Source organism: Odocoileus virginianus, chromosome 12 (assembly GCF_023699985.2).
Source record: "Odocoileus virginianus isolate 20LAN1187 ecotype Illinois chromosome 12, Ovbor_1.2, whole genome shotgun sequence".
Taxonomy (NCBI): Eukaryota; Metazoa; Chordata; class Mammalia; order Artiodactyla; family Cervidae; genus Odocoileus; species Odocoileus virginianus.
In genome coordinates this window covers 5,007,423-5,027,822 of record NC_069685.1, presented here as the reverse complement: position 1 = coordinate 5,027,822, position 20,400 = coordinate 5,007,423, and the positions used below count along the sequence as shown (strand labels likewise).

At 38.1% G+C, this 20,400-nt stretch overlaps 1 protein-coding gene and 1 non-coding gene across 4 annotated transcripts in view; one reads left to right on the top strand and one right to left on the bottom strand.

Annotated features, from left to right (window-relative positions):
* Window positions 1-20,400, bottom strand: part of FBXW7 (F-box and WD repeat domain containing 7) — a 218,721-nt gene that overhangs the window by 93,056 nt on the left and 105,265 nt on the right. The window lies entirely within an intron of this gene.
* On the top strand, window positions 13,769-13,875 carry LOC139037949 (U6 spliceosomal RNA). Its single transcript, XR_011490887.1, has one exon. It is a non-coding gene; the product is annotated as a U6 spliceosomal RNA (small nuclear RNA).

Here is a 20,400-nt window from a genome sequence, read left to right as displayed (position 1 = left end):
GTCAATGACCAAATAAATAATATTCAATAATTAATAGGAAATCAGAATTAACTATTAAATACTTTTAAGGGGGAAAAATTTTAAAGATAGTTAAAATCGTTTATTAAAACAAAACAAAACTTAAGCACCCATAATCTAAAACTTGAAAACTACCATACAGGAAATGTTCATAAATGGGGTATTAATAAAAGCACATTTTTGCTTTTCAAAATTCGAATTTTAAACTTTTTTAGAGAAAAGTTTCTGTATGATTTAGGACACTTTTGTCATATATAACACAAACACCAATAAACAGAATCCTATGCCCTAAAAAAAAAAAATTATGTAAACTTTAAGAGTGTTCTTTTATTTCTGAATCTTACCAGTATATGATGTCAAGATATATCAAATACATGCCTTACATTTTTACCAATAACCAGTGAGACTGAACTTGAGGTCGATAAAACAAACTCTGATGGCTAATATATTGTGACATTAAATTCCATGATTTTTTGACAACTGAGCATGATGAGACTAGAAATGATTTAAGGTCAAGAATAATACTGATAAAAGAAAATCATAGAAATTTTAAAATGAAAACGTTCTTCACTTCACAAAGTGAGAGTTTAAAGAGATTAAGTATTTTTCAAGTTTGCTAGCTTCAAGCTAGCAAAGAGCAAAGCAGGAACCATAAAGTGACATTCAACTGGGTTTTCCTTCATGTGCCTCAGTCTATATAACTAAATATGCCAAAGTCCTCACACTGACACTGACCTCTTCTCCAACATCAGAATCACTACAATGCTAGATTATTACTCTAACACACTCACTGAGCACCCAATATATATATTTCAGGCACATATTAATTCTCTAGAGCATGTGTGCTCAGTCATGTCCAACTCTGCAACTCCATGGATTGTAGTCTGCCAGGTTCCTCTGTCCAGGGAATTTTCCAGTCAAGAATACTGGAGTGGGTTGTCATTACCTTCTCCAGGGTATCTTCCCAACCCAGGGACTGAATGTGCATCTCTTGCGTCTCCTGCATTGGCAGGTGGAATCTTTACCACTGAGAGACCTGGGAAGCCCCTAATTTTCTAGAGGATAATGTTTAGAAATGTTCATCAATGACTTTTAACCTGAACCTATGGTAAAATTAAATTTTACAATACAACTCTTTATGCATGTATTTAAACAAATCTCAATGGTTTCAGGGAGAAGGAACGATGAAATGGTTATACCTAAAGTCTCTATAAATCACTGTGCTTAATTAAATTTCATTATTCACAGTAATCGTGTTCTATAAAGTTGCCATAAATACCAAACAAGTGTTTCTAACAGAAATACAGGATTAAGTTCCTGCAAGCTTCTAGTCACATTTTTGCCAACTGATCAATACATAATCTTTTCATATGTGTATTTCTATTTAAAGACATGCTATTTATTAATAATATATAATAGATTCATTAACACTGAAGTCAGTCAACAGGACTATAAACTCAAGTCTGAATGAAGATTATCTAACATGTATGCTCTCCATAAGGCACATCACACCAGGCAGCCCCTCAAAGCAGCTTAGGGATCGTTTTAAACAGCACAATCACCAAAATCAAGCACGACAAGCTTTTAGTGAAAAATATTTCACTAAACAGACCATGAAATGGACACTTGTTTACAATATGAAAGCTGAAACAAGAAAGCAGAATGTCACCTTGTTCAATCTTAGATGGGAAAGTCCGTGAAGGTGACTCAAATATTTTGCCACTCTGTGCATGCAAATATCTACAAAGTAGATGAATTTTGGTACTACAAGTACTGGATTTTGGTGCTACAGATAAAGTTTAACAAGCAGGCAAATTCACAAATGAAGAACCTTCAAATAATGAGGCTGGATTTACCTACTGTATCTAAATCCTGTAGATGGTACACCGATTGTGATTCAAGAAACACACAGTATTCTGCGATATCTTATCTGAAGAAGGCACAGCATTACTTATTTATTGCTACGGTTCTCGTAAACTACAAAGGATAAATGATCAAAGAAATTAAAAGCTCAATATAGGTATTCATCACTAAAATTTTCACATATGAATCAAAAGAGCACAGAGCCCATATCAAGATTTTGTGTAAAATAATGGCTGGAGACAGAAAAGGGAGCAGGGGTACCACTCTCCTATTAAATGGAGAGCACAGGCTTCTCTTGGCAACATGAAAGTCCAGAGAGGCCTGAACTAAGTGCATCTAAAGGAAGAGATGCTAGTCAAAGCTACAGTTTTTCCAGTAGTCATGTATGGATGTGAGAGTTGGACTATAAAGAACGCTGAGCGCTGAAGAATTGATGCTTTTGAACTGTGGTGTTGGAGAAGACTCTCAAGAGTCCCTTGGACTGCAAGGAGATCCAACCAGTCCATCCTAAAGGAGATCAGTCCTGGGTGTTCATTGGAAGGACTGATGCTGAAGCTGAAATTCCAATACTTTGGCCACCTGATGCAAAGAACTGACTCACTGGAAAAGACCCTGATGCTAGGAAAGATTGAAGGCGGGAAGAGAAAGGGACGACAGAGGATGAGATAGTTGGATGGCATCACCAACTCAATGGACATGAGTTTGAGTAAGCTCCAAGAGTTGGTGATGCACAGGGAAGCCTGGTATTTTTCAGTCCATGGGTTTGCAAAGAGTCAGACAAGACTGAGTGACTGAACTGAACTGATTATGATAACTGCTATTAAAAAAAATTCAATAATTAGGTTACTGAGATAAAAGAGAAATACTGTGACTTTCTGCAAGTTCTAGAAAATATAGGTGACTTGTAGTCATTATAGCTGGTTAATCTAACAGCACTTCAGACCTAATTTCAGTGTTTTTTTTTTTAAAGTTTCCCATGAACTTTTAAGTTTCTTATGAACACTGTTTCACAAAAGACGTCTGATTATTCATAACCATTTGAACTGCTTATATTAGGCTGCCTAAAGGAGTTAAAGCAGGCACAGTATACCTGTTAAAGTGAGCTTTGAGAGCCCTTTTCAGAAGGAATTAGAGCTGTGAGCCTGCAAAGAAGATTCCCAGGCAAAGCCTGACTTTGAAATCACAGCAGTCACTGAGGAACACTGGTTACCTGACGTACACCGGGTGATCTAAGAAATCTGCCAACGCCTCCGAAGGCCTGTGCAACACTAACGCTTTCAAAAACCACTATGTTTGATCTACAGTCATTTAAGAAGTTTTAAGACATAGATGGCAGGAAAATCAACCAAATTGTACTGATCATCAAAGCGTGGAATCACTTTCTGTAAGCAAGTTCAGTTTGTCCCTGAATCCTAAAAAAGCCTCCCTAATCACCAAGATTTCTTCTCTGACCACACCACTTAGTAAAACTCCAGCTTCATATTCTCAACTCTCTATATGACAAATTAATATTTATTATTAACCACTATGCTCAAACTGATTAAAAGTAAGTATCTGGGATACATACTAAACACCACTTACTTATCACTCTGCTACTCAAAATCCACCAAGAGCTTCCCATCTCACTCACAATGAAAGTCATTTTCAAAAAAATTGTTGCCTATTAGGCCTTGAATGATATATGTCATCCCACCACTCTGAGCTCATATTCTGCTATTCTCTTTTTCACTTTGCTCCACTCTTTCTGTCCTTGCTCTTTCTGAAAGAGGAAAATATGCTGCTACCTCAGAGTCTGTGCACTGGATAAAGCTTCTGCCTGAATGCTCTCCCTCACATATCTGTATGGTTCTTCCCATTATTTTCTTCAGGACTCTCTTCAAACATCCTCTAACAAATGCACTTTTCCTAATAATCTTACTCAAAATAATCATTCGCTTCAGTTCAGTTGCTGTCGTGTCCGACTCTGCAACCCCATGGACTGCAGTACGCCAGGCTTCCCTGTCCATTGCCAACTCCCGGAGCTTACTCAAACTCATGTCCATCAAGTCAGTGATGCCATCTAACCACTTCATCCTCTGTCGTCCCCTTCTCCTCCTGCCTTCAATCTTTCCCAGCATCTGGGTCTTTTCAAATGAGTCAGCTTTTTGCATCAGCTGAAAATATTTGAGTGGCCAAAGTATTTGAGTTTCAGCTTCAGCATCAGTCCTCCAATGAATATTCAGGATTGATTTCCTTTAGGATTGACTGTTTGGATCTCCTTGCAGTCCAAGGGACTCTCAAGAATCTTCTTCAACACCACAGTTCAAAAGCATCAATTCTTCAGCACTCAACTTTCTTTATAGTCCAACTCTCACATCCATACATGACTAGTGAAAAAAACCATAGCTTTGACTAGATGGACCTTTGTTAGCAAAGTAATGTCTCTGCTTTTTAATATTCTGCCTAGGTTGGTCACAGCTTTCTTTTCAAGGAGCAAGTGTCTTTTAATTTCATGGCTGCAGTCACCATCTGCAGTGATTTTGGAGCCCCAAACAATAAAGTCTACCACTGTTTCCACTGTTTCCCCATCTATTTGTCATGAAGTGATTGGACTGGATGCCATGATCCTCGTTTTCTGAATGTCAAGTTTTAAGCCAACTTCTTCACTCTCCTCTTTCACTTTTATCAAGATTCTCTTTAGCTCTTCTTTGCTTTCTGCCATAAGGGTCGTGTCATCTGCATATCTGAGGTTATTGATATTTCTTCCAGCAATCTCGATTCCAGCTTGTGCTTCATCCAGCCTGGCATTTTGCATGATGTACTCTGCATATACATTAAATAAGCACGGTGACAATATACAGCCTTGATGTACTCCTTTCCCAATTTGGAACCAGTCTGTTGTTCCATGTCCAGTTCTAACTGTTGCTTCCTGACCTGCATACAGATTTCTCATGGGGCAGGTCAGGTGGTCTGGTATTCCCATCTCTTTAAGACTTTCCCACAGTTTCTTGTGATCCACACAGTCAAAGGCTTTGATGTAGTCAATAAAGCAGAAATAGAAATAGATGTTTTCTTGCTTTTTTGATGATCCAACAGATGTTGGCAATTTGATCTCTGGTTCCTCTGCCTTTTCTAAATCCAGCTTGAACATCTGGAAGTTCACGGTTCACGTACTGTAGAAGCCTGGCTTGGAGAATTTTGAGCATTACTTTGCTAGTATCTTTCATTCCCTTGCATCATATTATTCCCCCTTCCCCTTTGCCCTGCTTCATTCTCCTCCACAGTACTGTATCAAAGCACTGGAATATTGTCTGTTATATACAGTGCCCATCTATCTATCCATTAATTTCTTCCTATATTATCTGCCTCTTCCCACCAGAATTTAAGTTACACAAGGAAAAAAGACTTTCCTTTTTCACCAGTATTTTCAGGACCTACAAAAATGCTTGGCTTAGTAGGTCCTCAACACATTTACTGAGTAAATAGTTATTAAACCTTGTTAAAGCCAGCCATGTGCTGAGCAATTTTTCCTCATTATACAAGCCAGGTACAAAAAAGTACCAATTATTTAAAACACAGTTTTTAAAAGTTCTGATCTGTACTGAACAAGCACTTACAAGTACTTGTAAGTACTTAACAAGTACTCTTGAAACTGAGAGGATATAAATCTAAAACCTTAACATTTTTTATAAATTATCATCCTCTAAGTCATGAAAATAATTTTTACCTTTATCAAATTTTTTGCTACTTTCAGCACATGCTATAAAAAATGTGTGACTAAATAGATTAATACTTCAGAAACACATAATTTGTTGAGTATGTCTAGCTCCACATCTCACATAGTGCAGCCAACTGGGAAATCATATGTGCAGCTTAAAAGTGAAAAGCTTTCAGGGACTGCAAAATGGGCTGAACAGATTCTCAGTGCTGTAGATGAGCAGAAGCAACAACACAGGGCATGGCATGCAGCACCATACAGGCAGCACGAGTTCATCAAGTTTCAGGGTTCTGAACTGAACATTTTAAATGCACATGCCTCATCAATTACATACATCTTTACTAGAAAGGATGCATAACTACTTCTCAGTTCACGCAACAATATCTACTTTTTATATGTTATTTAAATTACAGTACATATTTTTGTTTGGCCACATTTAATTCCTCATCCCTATGCAATTCCACTACATCTGCAGTCTGGGTTTACTACACTGAAACTGAATTTCAAACTGGCTGCCAAATCCCACTGGGTCTTTTACCATTTTTGTAGCTTTTTATGTGACTGAACAATGACTCCCTTCTCTTTACAACTCTCACGTCTCTTAGTTTCCCTTGATATCATCCTTTTCTTGGTATTGTTCCGCAGGCAGCACCTTTGTTCTCCACTGCCAGCTCCTTCCTTCTCTGAAATTTCTTTGCAACCTTGTGTTTTAAGTATCACATAGAAGTGAATGACAACCAATTCCACTCTCTCTAGCCAAACTCCTCCACTGAGTCCAAACTCCTCCATAGCTTTATCAAGATATCCCACAGCTGCCTCAAATTCATTATTTTAAAACCCAAATTCCTGTACACACTCTCTCAGAATTCTTGGATCCTCTTCCTATTTTCTAGTCAGTTGCAGATTAAGAAAATCTGAACGGCTTGCCCTCTTCAATTTCCTTCTACTATCCTCTCCCCTGAGCAATTCAATTCTAAAGCCATTAAGTGGAGTCAGGTGTATGTGGGGGATGGCGGGAGGAAAAGGCCTGACTAAGAAGGGCGAGGAGTGGTCCACACCGTGGAGAAGGCAGGATGGTGTCAAGCGCCCACAGGGGTACGCAGGGTGTGGGGCCGCTGCTCAGATGCCCCTTCACAGAATCTGCCACGGGAGCAGAGCTGCTCCGCAGCCCTCAGCCGCCTCACCCTGGAATCCACTGCAACGCTAATACCCGCCATGCTTCCTCTAGGCTTCCCCAGCAAACAGACGATGCAGCATGGTAGGAACGCCCCAACAGCTCACTGTCTGGATGGGACTCCCTGCCCATCTGTTTCTCTGGGGACCCGACCTGACAGAGAAGGTATTCATGTACTGTTGTCAAAAACACTTGGAATGATATAAAAATGTTCTGGAAGATACCACAAAATGGTTACCTTCAGTAAACAAAGGTCATTTCGCTCCAGAATATTTAAAGAATATCTTCTGCTATGTAAAGAAATCCAGTGGCTTAGCTAAGGAAAAGTTCTCAACAGGGTATGTGAGCTGAAAGGGGTGCTTTTAACACAACAGAAGAACAGTTTGTTTTATATTAATGCTTTGAAGATGAAGAATGGCTGCAGATTTCACACTCTTCAGTCTCTAATGGTTTTGACTTCAAGGGACAAGGTTTTTGAATTTAAAAGGAAAATGCACTTTTGGAAAACACTGTGTTACAAAAAAGAAAACTTGAAATGTTTCCACTGCTGCTGGAGCTCCAGTGAAGAAGATACCAGCAAGTCTCAAGTCTCATCAGAAACCACCTGGGGAAGCTGCGGAACGCACTGAACTTACTTTCTTTCCCTTTCAAAACAAGTGTATCAATGAGCAGGTTCTCTTTCCCTGAATCATCTGATTGCAAGAAGCTGACTTGGAAAAAAAAAAGTAAGAAGCTGCAGTCCAATACATTCAAGATGAGTTTTACTGATCTGCCCAGAAAAGTTCTGGATTTCTGCGAAGAAAAGAATATCCTGCTATTCATAAGAAACAATGAACATTATGCTGCAGTCTCAACTTCTCATACATTTAAACAATCTTTTATTTATTCAGTGAACATTTAAAATAGTAAGCTAAAAAATGCTCTCATTTCAGTTGAAAGAAAAATTTGTATGTGCTTGCTTATCTCATGTTTGACCCTGAATGGTATTTCTAAAGCAAAAAATAAGCACATGAGATAAATACAATTTTTACATCAAAAAGGTAAATTTACAATAAAGAGGTAAATATAATTTTTAAGATCCAAAAACAATACTTTCAGCATATATGAGCCTATAAAAGAAGTAATTTTCTAACTGTTTGGCCTATCTTTGAACTTGATCATGTCACTGAATAAGCAAATGCTTTTTCAAAGTTTTATATAAAATTGTGTCTAGGCAGTATTTTTATTCATATTACTTTGGCTTATGGTTTTGGTTGCTTTACTATTCAGCACTGTCAATAAATTTTCATGTTGTTAAAATTAATTTACAACCTTTATTTAAATTAAATCTGCTGAGTCTACATTAAGAAAAATTAAGCCCCATTTTGGTTTAAGCTAGTTACATGAAATTAATTATGTTTCTAATGAGTTCGCAAAATTCATGGAATGATAAGAGATTAATCTCTCTCTCTCTTTTTTTTTTTTTTTGCCACACTGTGTGGCTTGTGGGATCTTCGTTCCCTGACCAGGGATTGAACCCAGGCCCTCAACAGTGAAAGCAACCAGTCCTAACCACTGGCCCACAGGGGAATTCCCTAAAATAGATTAATTCAAAGTAAGCTAAGCTTAATTAGCAGGGTGTTGTAATTTTTCCCCCAAGACAAGTTGGCTAAAATGTTTAGTCCTGAATACTGGGGCAGAAAGGAGGAATGCTCTTACATGTATGGTACTTCATGTGGATTTCAAATAGCAAAAATTTGTGATAAGGCCTATTTGGACAAGGTTAGGAAGGTAAAGTTTAAAAAAAGAAAAAACTGGAATTTCCTCTGTCTGCTCAATTAACTTGAAGTGGAGCTGACATCCTTTGTGGGAAGGAGGAACTACACAAAAAGAGGAGGCTAATAAATTTACCAAATATAAACACGTTCACAAGGGAAAAAAGCATCCTATACTCAAAAGAGCACTGACAATTATCAATGAATCACTGTATCTACATCTTAACTGTTCAAGCTACCATGAGTCATAGATAAAATAAATTCTAAGTGTTTCCCTAGTATAAGAATACTGAGGAAGGCTGGAAGTGAGTATCAGTATTAGGACAAACGGAAATTATGCTTACTTAATAGGAAGCAATGAGAGCAACACATCATCACTCCTGTGACATTCACAACAAATTCATGAACTGAATCCACAAATGAGGAAACAGGAAACAAACTCAAATTTAAGGGTCCTAGTTCAAAATGGCCTGCAATCTTCAAGAGTTAAAGGGATGGGGGAAAAAAAAACAGATCAAGGGACTATTCTGGATACATGATAATAAATGCAACACATGATATTGAATGGAATCTTGATCTTATATGAGATACTATTTGAAAAACTGGTGAAACTCAAATGAGGTCTAAGGAACAGACAATCTTATATAGAAATATCCTGATTTTAATGGTTATATTGTGATTATTCAGAAGAATGTCTCTGTTTATAAGAAATGCATACTCAAGTGTTTGAGGGTGGTAGTACATCATTTTGATGACTTATCCAACGGTTCTGGGGCACAATATATTCTTAGTACTGTACTTGGACCTCTTCTGAATGTTAAATAGGGAGAAAAGGAGAAATCTGGATATTATCCTGCTTCCTATCATCTGTTACAAACTACCCTTGCCTGTCCCCACATCTCTGTCACCCACTTACTTCATGCCTAAGTCTACCTGAGTCCACCTCTTAAAATAGCCCTACACTCAACCCCACCTTTCTAGTAGTTTAATAAGCACATGCTGTCTGCTGCTTGCCCAAACGATTTGCGCAACGTCCCTAGTAATCTCCCTACCTTTGCCTCCTGCCCCTCTCATCTACCCTCTACACTGCTGCCAGAACAGGAGATGGCAACAACGTAGCGGCAGCTTCTGAACCTTTTACATGCTGAACCCTTCGCTCAGATGACAGAAAAGCACTGAACAGGTGGAGAGAGCAGGGGAGAAGAGAAACAGTGTGCACAGAGAGGATGAGCAACCCTCGGGCGCCTCTGCAAAACTTCTGAAAGCTACTGTTCTGTAGGGTAAATCTACACTCCTAAGCACAGTACATAAGACACACCTAATCCGGTCTCACTTCCATCCAGCTTCAATACAATCCGCTCTGCCTTTATATTCAATAACTTTTCTCACAGACTATAAACTAAAAAGCTTGGTGATTACAGATTTTTAAAACATAAAACTGTAAGTGTCCATCTTAAGTTGTTAGCAGATACTTCTATTTCTTTGTGATAGTTTAAGACTGAAGTCTACTGAAAAAACTCTATGTCTATGCAGATATCTCCTACAAGTCTTTTGGGGTTTCTCTTGTGGCTCAGCTGGTAAAGAATCCACCTATGATACGAGAACCCTGGTTTCGATCCCTGGGTTGGGAAGATCCCCTGGAGAAGGGAATGGCTACCCACTCCAGTATTCTGGCCTGGAGAGTCCCACGGACCGTATGGTCCACGGGGTTGCAAAGAGTTGAACACGACAGGGCGACTTACACGTCGCTTTCACAAGTCTTTCAGGTAGAGTGGCTATCATCACTGCTCGGAGCAAGAACGGTGTCAGGTTTGGATACGAAAGCTGAAATCTGGGTTAGAAAGGTAAATGATCACAGAATTCAGTCAATGTTGTAATTGAGCTGTTCACCATTCAAATATTAAGAGACTGGGAAAAAATGGGTTAAAATACAAATAGTTGACTATCCTCTATTAGTTGACTATTAGAGAGTTGATAAACATATGAAAACGTACTCAATAGCATCAGCCATCAAGGAGATGCAAATTAAATCACATGCAAAAACAACTTCTCATTCATAAGAACTACTAAAAAAATTAAAAGCAACCAAACACCACCAAATGTTGGGGAAAACAGGAAACAACTGAAACTCTTGTATTTGACTACTGGACTTGTAAAATGGTATCACCACAGTAGAAAACCACTTGGTAGTTTCTTATAAAAATACATACTCTTTGAGCTAGCACATACACTCCTAGGTACTTAACCAAGGGAAACATCTTCAAAAAAGGCTGGTACAAGAATGCTTATATTATAGTAGCTTTATTCAGAATAGCCAAAACTGAAAACAACTCAAATATTCACTAGCAGAAGAATGGATATACTGAATTGTATTTGTACAATGGAATAGTACACAGAGACAAAAAAGAATGCACTCTGATACATGCAACAACACGGGTGACAAAACCAGTATGCTGAGCGAAAGAAGTCAAACACAAAAAGCAACGCTATGTACTTCTACTTATATGACATTTACAAATACACAAAACTAATCTACAGTGATAATGATCAGAATAGTAGCTGCCTAAGTGTGGACTAAATGGAATGAGTATGAGGGAAATTTGGGGAGTGACAGAAATATTCTATGTATCAACAGAGGTACTGGTTAAGGTTACATATACATAAGTATATACATTTGTCAAAACTCATCTGTACATTTCATTTTAGATAAAAGCACCTCAATTAAAAATGTACATTTAAGTGAAGACAATGCAAAAACTTCTCTGCCTTCCTTGACTCCCAACGTCAGACTGTTACAGGCTGAAAAAGGCTTAGGTTTTGCTCTGGGCCCTAGTTGAAAAGATAGCAACACATCCTGAAACATCCTGCAGCAAGTAGAGAGAATTTGGAATGAAGAATACGATATGGCCACATAAGCAACCACACTAGAGGAAACAACATCTGAAGCCACTCCCTACAGAGCCAGTGATCACAGGACCAAAGAAGCCAGAACTTCCTAAATTTCAGAAGTAACTCAGCATCTTTAAGGAAAGTCTCAACACCATCACAATGAGCAAGTACCAACTCAAATCCTTTCACTTTGGCCTCTACTCTGCCTCACTACCATTTTTACAAGGTTTTAAACCAGAAAAAGCATACCACTATAATACAGAAACTGGATTGTCTATAGAAAACCAGTGAGTCTGTTTTTTAAATAGGGTTCCCATCTTGATGAGCATACTTTTAGCATGGCAACTGCAGTAAACCACACGCGGTAAAAAATGTTATCTTGTTATTTGCTTTTTATAAATTTAGGGATCCTGCTCTCATCTGCTGTTGCTTGCTCTCCTCATGCCTGGGTCCCTGGAAATTCTAGTCAGTATCTATGCAATTAGAACCCAGGTAACTCTTGCCTGGATTTCTTTTCTTGCTCTCAGGCAAAACAATGACCTCATTTAGATAAATATGCCAGAGAAACACTATTCACAGGTAGACTCTCAGAAACAATCACTCCATCTTCCTCTTCAAATTCCTGGCATGAAGACTAAGTGGACACATTGGGGGAAGATACTGCCTGACTGCACTGCACACAAGGTGTCTTCAGAAAATGTGTATTTGAACTGAAAAGACACAAGATTTAAACTCTAACATGTGCCAGGCACTGGGAATACAATGCATACCAAAGACATAAACCATGCATCTAAAAATCAGAGTGTAAAGGCACTGCTTATAAAAAATGAGACAAACATCTGCTCTAGCTAGACCTTTGTAAAACATGTGGATTAAAAATAAATAAATAAACTTCTAAAAGTTACATAATTATAGTTGAAACCAGGTAAAATAAACTTCATTCTAGTCTGGTTGCATCACTGCTCACCAATGTCTATAGTGACCGAAAAAGCAAAAAGAGTAAAGCAAAAACCATCACCACTACTAATGCCAAGAAACAAAGAAACAATAGTGAAAGTGAAAGTCACTCAGTTTTGTACAACTCTTTGCGACCCCATTGACTAGACAGGCCATGGAATTCTCCAGGCCAGAATACCAGAGTGGGTAGCCTTTCTCTTCTCCAGGGGATCTTCCCAACGCAGGGATCGAATCCAGGTCTCCCACACTGCAGTGGATTCCTTACCAGGTAGGCCACCTGGGAAGCCCAATCATAAATTCAAGAAGAAACAATTATAATTCACTCAAAACCATTCTTTATTTTTTAGTAATGACTAAGCTACTATTTTTTAAATAGTAAGAAGTATGATTTTCTTACAAAGACCTTTTCTGTGTATATGGAAATAAAGCAACACTGTAATAATGATTAAATCAGTAAACTAGATCCTTATGTAATGACCTGTAATTTTTCAGACAAGAAATTTTTAAAATTTTTCAGGTTATAGAACAGCATTTCTGGGCAAACCCAACAAGGCAGTAGTTGTACAATATTCTCAACTTCCAAACACCCTCAATTTCAGTACAAACAATGCTGTGTTGTACACTCAATCTAAAACTAAGAGGCAGCCTTGTGGGTTAGTCACAACTTGAATTCCTTATGACAATGACGACGGAATAAGGATTTTTACCACTAAACTCAGACATTCAAATAACTGGGAAGTCAATAACAGTGGTTATCACTGCTCTCCAGAACTACAGATTTTCAGATTTATTTGAAGGAATATTTCTTAAAACTTCCAAGTTTCTGGATAGGAATCCTTCATACTGAAGTTATTCCTCTCCCCTAGACAAAAGTAGAGGGTTAAGTCAAAAGAACAGTAATAATTGAAAGCCATAAAATATGTCTTTGTTTTTTCTACTGCAGCAATTCAATTACTCCAGATATAAAAAATAAAATGTTAGTAGGAGGGAAAAAATGTTAGTATGGAATCTTACACATTTCTAAGAAGCCGTTTTGTTACCTTTTTAAATATTCAAATTAGTAAAGATACTTCCACTACATTCATGTCATCAGCAAACATTCCCAGAGTGTCTACTAGGAGCTAACACTATGCTATGTACAACACATTCATTTAATCTACAACCCTGACATCATTATTTCCATTTTATAAAACAGGAAACAGCCTTGGATTAAGGTAATGTGTCTGAATATTTAGTCAGTAAGATTTAGTAACATGTTCAAAATTCAGATATATGTGAGCCAAGGTTTATGTTCATTCCACTAGACCAAACTCCAACATAATAAAAATCCTGAAGCACCAAGAAAAACAAAAAGGACACAAGTGACAGTAACATAACACCACTACAACCATCTCTTTAATATCAAAGTCCCTTCTTGTGCTCACTTCAGCAGCACATATACTAAGCGTGGAACAATACAGAGAAGGTTAGCATGGCCCCAGCACAAGGATGACACGCAAATTTGTGAAGTATTCCGTATTTTTAAACCCCAAAGTTAGCAGAAGGAAAGACATCATAAATATCAGAGCAGAAATAAATGAAAAAGAAATGAAGGAAAGAGTAGTAAAGATTAATAAAACTAAAAGCTGGTTCTTTGAGAAGATAAACAAAATTGACAAACCATTACCAGACTCATCAAGAATCAAGAAAAAGAGAATTAAAACAACAAAATTAGAAATGGGAGGCTGTGACAGACAGTGCAGACATACAAAGGATCATAAGAAACTATTATGAGCAACCACAGCCAATAAATGAACAACCTGGGAGAAACAGACACATTCCTAGAAAAACTCCATGTGTCACTAAGAGCAAGCCAATCACAAGCACTGAAACCGAAACTGCAATTTAAACAATGTCTCAAAAACCGAAAGTGCAGACCAGCTGGCTTCACAGGTGAACTTCACCAAACACTCAGAAAAGAGCTAAGGCCTATCTTTCTCAAACTCTTCCAAAAAATTTCAGGGGAAGAAACACTTCCAATCTCATTCTATGTGGTCACCATCACCCTAATACTAAAACCAGATAAAGACTTCACAAAAAAAGAAAATTATAGGCCAGTTATCACTGATGAAAACAGATACAGAAATCCTTACCAAACAATTCAACAACACTAAAAAGATCAAGTGAGTTTATCTCAGGTATGCAAGGATTCATGCAAATCAATCAATGTGATACACCATATTAACAAATTGAAAGATAAAAGCCATATGATCATTTCAATATATGTAGAAAAGCTGTCGACAAAATTCAGCACCCATTTATGATGAAAATGCTTCAACGATGGGCACAGAAGGAAACTACCTCAACATAATAAAAAGGCCATATATGATAAACCCACAGCAAACATTATTCTCAACGGTGAAAAATTGAAAGCATTTCCTCTAAGATCAGGAAAAAGACAAGGGTGCCCACTTTCTCCACTATTATTCAACATAATAAGCTACTATTATTGTAGTTTCATAAGTTCTAACTACAACAATCAGAGAAGAAAAAGAAATTAAAGGAATCCAGATTGGAAAAAAGAAGTAAAACTCATTTGCAGATGATGTGATAACTATACATGGAAACCCCTAAAGATTCTATCAGAAGATTACTAGAGCAAATCAATGAATTTAGCAAAGTTGCAGGATACAAAATCAATACACAGAAATAAGAACTTGCATTCTTATACACTAACAACAAACAATCAGAAAGAGAAAGTAAGGAAACAACCCCATTTACCATTGCAACAAAAAGAATAAACTATCTAGGAATAAACCAACCTAAGGACACAAAAGAACTGTATACAGAAAATTGTAAGACACTGATGAAATAAGTCAAAGACAACATAAACAGTTGGAGAGATACTCCATGTTCTCGGGTTGGAAGAATCAATATTGTGAAAATGACTATACTACCAAATGTAATCTACATATTCAATGAAATCCCTATCAAACTACCAATGGCATTTTTCACAGAACTAGAACAAAAAATTTCACAATTCGTATGGAAGCACAAAAGATCCCAAATAGCCAAAGCAATCTTGAGAAAGAAGAATGGAGTTGGAAGAATCAAGCTTCCTCACTTCAGATTATATTAACAAAGCTACAGTCATCAAGACAAAATAATACTGGCACAAAAAGAGAAATATAGACAGATGGAACAAGATAGAAAGCCCAGAGATAAACCCACACACCTATGGGCACCTTATCTTTGACAAAGAGGCAAGACTATACGATGGAGAAATGATACTCTCTTCAATAGTGGTGCTGGGAAAACTGGACAGCTACATGTAAAAGAAGGAAATTAGAACACTTCCTAACACCACACACAAAGATAAACTCAAAATGGATAACAGACTTAAATGTAAAACCAGAAACTATAAAACGCTTAGAGGAAAATATAGCAGAACACTCTGTGACATAAATGACAGCAAGATCATCTATGACTCACCTCCTACAGTAATGGAAATAAAAACAAAAATAAACAAATGGGACCTAATTAAATTTAAAAGCTTTTGCACAGCAAAGAAAACTATGAACAAGGTGAAACGATACCTCTCAGAATGGGAGAAAAATAATAGTAAATGAAACAACTGACAAAAGATTTATCTCCAAAATATACAAGCAGCTCATGCAAATCAATACCAGAAAAACAAACAACCTAAACAAAATGTGGACAAAAGACCTAAACAGACCTTTCTCCAAAGACGACGTACAGATGGCTAATAAACACATGAAAAGATGCTCAACATCGTACATTATTAGAGAAATGCAAATCAAAACTACAATGAGGTATCACCTCACATCAGTAAGGACAGCCATCATTAAAAAAAAATCTACAAACAACAAATGCTGCCAAGGGTGGGGAGCAAAAATGACCCTCCTGCACTGCTGGTGGGAATGTAAACTGATACGGCCACTATGGAGAGCAGTATGGAGAGTCCTTAGGAAACCAGGAATAAAACCACCATGTGACCCGCAATCCCACGACTGGGCACAGACCCTGAGGAAACCGTAAGCAAGAAAGACACACACACCTCAGTGTTCACTGCAGCACTATTACAAGAGCTGGGATATGGGAGCCACGTAGATGCCCATCAACAGATGGATGCATAAAGAAGCTGGGGTACATATATGCAGTGGAATATTACTCGCCCATACTTAGAATGCATTCGAGTCAGTGCTAACGAGGTAGACGAACCTAGAGCCTGTTAGAGTGACGTAAGTCAGAGAGAGAAACACAAATATCTTATATTAAAGCATATATACGGAATCTAGAAAAATGGTACTGACGGATCTATCTGCAGGGCAGGAAGAGAGATGCAGGCACAGGGGACAGACTTGAGGACATGGTGTGGCGGGTGGGGAGGAACTGCGACAGTAGCAGGGCATGGTGTACATACCATACGTAAACAGCCAGCCAGTGGGGATCTGCTGCACGGCTCAGAGAGCGCAAGCGCAGGCCCTGGGACAGCAGAGAGGGCGCGATGGGGCGGGCGGCGGCCCAGGAGGGAGGGGGCACGTGCACACCTGTGGTCGATGCATGCTGGTACATGGCAAAAACCAACACAGCATCTGTGAACCAACCACCCTCCAATTAAAAACAGTTAATTAGAATGTTTTAAAAACAAAAAAGCCCCTTCTTAAGATAAGGCCCACTCTCCTGTCTCATCATATTTCTTCCAGTTAGGAACAGGAACAGTGAGCGGGTCAGCGGTCCATTTGGTCAAAGCCAAACTGACAGTGAAAATCAGCCACATAAAACCGAGGTCATAAAACCCAGGGGTTAATATTAACAGTCCATGCTCAGCAGGAGATGACGACACAAATCTCACTTCTACCACTATTCAGCTATGTAACCTTGGACATATCACTCAGTGCCTTTAAACTCAGTTATCTCATCTGCAAAAGGTAATTTTAAACGGCTGCTCTACCTCACAGAGTTATTTTGAGGATTAGAGAGATAATGCATGTAAACTGTTTAAACATGTGCCTGACACATAGTGAGTACTTAATATGTTATTCTTATTAGCTAATAAATAACCTTCTGTTACCAACTTTTAGAACACGTCAAAATAGGTTACTTCATCATGAGTTAGGTATGACATAGAAGATTAGCAGTCTTAAGAGATAACGCAATTCAAATCTGAACTCAATTTGGGTATACTACTTACAAGGTTAGAGTAAGCATCTTCAAAACCAAAGCAGTTCAAAGCTTCCAAGAAGAGTGTTCAGGGTGGGATCGGGACGGGGTGGGGGCTGAACAGATCTCTTGTACACTACTGGTGGGAATGCAACCCAGTATAGCTCCTATGGGAAACAGCACCATATGCCCCAGAAATCCCACTTCTGGATACATATCCAAAGGAAATGAAAACAGGATACTGAAGAGATATCTGCATCCTATGTGCATTACTCACCAATGCTAAGGTAGGGAATCAGCCTAAGTGTCCACTAATGGATGAATGGATAAAAACATGGAATCTTAAACAAAAAAAGCCAAACTCACAAAAACAGAGAAGAAACGTGAACACTAAGCAAGGTTGGTAAGAAGAAGCAAGCTTTCGGCTGTGAGATTAATAATGTCTGAGGATTTAATGTAAATCAGGATGACTAAAGTAGACAACACTGTATTAGAGAACTGAAATTTGCTAATGGAGTAGAACTTAAATGTTCTCATGGGAAAAAGAGAGAGAAATAAGTGAGGTGAGATATCGCTGTTGTTTAGTCTTTAAGTCACGTCTGACTCTTTTGCAACTGAATGGACTAGGGCTCACCATACTCCTCTGTACATGGGAGGTCCCAGGCAAGGATACTGGAGAGGGTTGCCATTTCCTTCTCCAGGGGATCTTCCCAACCCAGCCATCAAACCCATGTCTCCTGCACTGGCAGGCGGATTTTATTTACCACTGAGCCACCAGGAAAGCCTTGGATGTCTTAATTAACTATATGGAGAAATTCATTCACAATGAATACATGTTAATATATAAATGTAGTGGTGACTATACACAGTTTAAATACCTTACAAGTTTAGATGTCAACTATAGCTTCCCTGGCGACTCAGACAGTAAAGAATCTGCCTGCAATATAGGAGACCCCAGTTCGATCCCTGGGTCAGGAAGATGCTCTGGATAAGAGAAAGGCAAGCCAGTCTAGTATTCTTGCCTGGAGAACCCCATGAACAGAGAGGCCTGGTGGGCTATATGGTCCATGGGGTTGCAAAGAGTCGGACATGACTAACACTTTCACTTTTTTTCAGACCTCAAAAAGCTAACATTAATTTCTAAAAAAGAACATTCTAACACCCTAGAAATCCCTCTTGGGAATCCACTATATACTTAAATCTATCTTCACCCACAAGAGTAACTATGACTTTTAACACCATTGATTAATTTTGCCTGTTTTTGAAATTTATATAAATTACATAATATACTTTATACTCTTGTATAACTTGTGTCTCTTTGGGGGGTTTGTTTCTGTACTTTTTCAGCTAAGCATTATGTACTTAAATCTGTCTATATTGTTATCTATGGGCTTCCCTCCTGGTTCAGCAGTAAGGCATCTGCCTGTCAATGCAGGAGACTTGGGTTTGACCCCTGCATTAGGAAGATTTCCTGGAGAAAGAAACAGCAACCCATTCCAGTATTCTTGCCTGGGAAATTTCATGAACAGAGGAGCCTGGTGGGCTACAGTTCATGGGGTCACTAAAGTCACACACAACTTAGCAACTAAACAACAACATATTGCTGTCTATAACCCTGAACATTCACTGGAAGGATAGACGCTGAGGTTCCAGTACTCTGGCTCCCTGATGTGAAGAGCTGACTCATTGGAAAAGACTGATGCTGGGCAAGATTGAAGGCAGGAGGAGAAGCAGGCAACACAGGATGAGATGATTGGATGGCATCAATGACTCTCTAGACATGAGTTTGAGCAAACTCCAGGAGATAAATTTTTATTCTTTCTCTAATTAAAAATATTTAATTACAATTGTTTAATTACCACTCACAATTTATAGGGTTTTGGCTTTCAAATATGGTCCTTATAGCTAAACCAGTGTATGCTGGAATAATACACCATTACTATCTTTCCTAAATGAACCAGAGCACTAAGGAATCAAACAGCAAATAAGGGAAAGTATTCCTTTATAAAATTATTTGTTAGTAAATGAAAAAGAAATGAGAGAATTAGAACTCTAACATTTTGCAACCTTAAATAAATTAATGGATGGAGACCTGAATATCAAAGCCTTTAACATCATAAAAGGAAGGACATCAGACACTAGGTGATTCCTAAGGAAATAACTTACCACGCCATGACAGAGGGATCAAACCAAGCTTAATAAAGCCTCTGGATCCAGTTGCCAATTTGAGGAAATTAAAAAGGACAATGAATATGTTGAACTGTACCATGATGTATGCAATTAGTCAAATCCAGACTATGAAAACCAGATTAAACAGATAAACTTTAAGAAAGGTATAGAATATAAATCTGTAGATTGAAATAGACTTAAAGAAACAGTAACTTTTTTTAAGTGGTCAAGATTAAACAACAGTATCTTGACCATGTGAAAAAAGACTTACTGTTTATTTTTATTAAAAATATTTTAATAATTTAAATATTTAAATGTTAATTAAATATTACTAATTACTTTATTTAATATTTAAACATAAGAAACTCTTTTTTTAGGTAATTTTTTTTTTAAATGGTCAAGATTAAACAACAGTATCTAGGGAGACATAATTGAGTGAGAGTATCATAAACAAAAGGAGCTGATCTCTGTAAGAGTAACTTAGAGGAAAGTGAACGTGAAAGTCACTCAGTCATGTCAGACTCTTTGCGACCTCATGGACTATACCGTCCATGGAATTCTCCAGGCCACAATACTGGAGTAGGTAGTCCTTCCCTTCTCCAGGGGATCTTCCCAACGCAGGTCTCCCGCACTGCAGGTGGATTTCTTACCAGCTGAGCCACAAGGGAAGCCCAACTCAGAGGAAAAGAGTTACTTAAAAGAAAGGATGGGGCTAT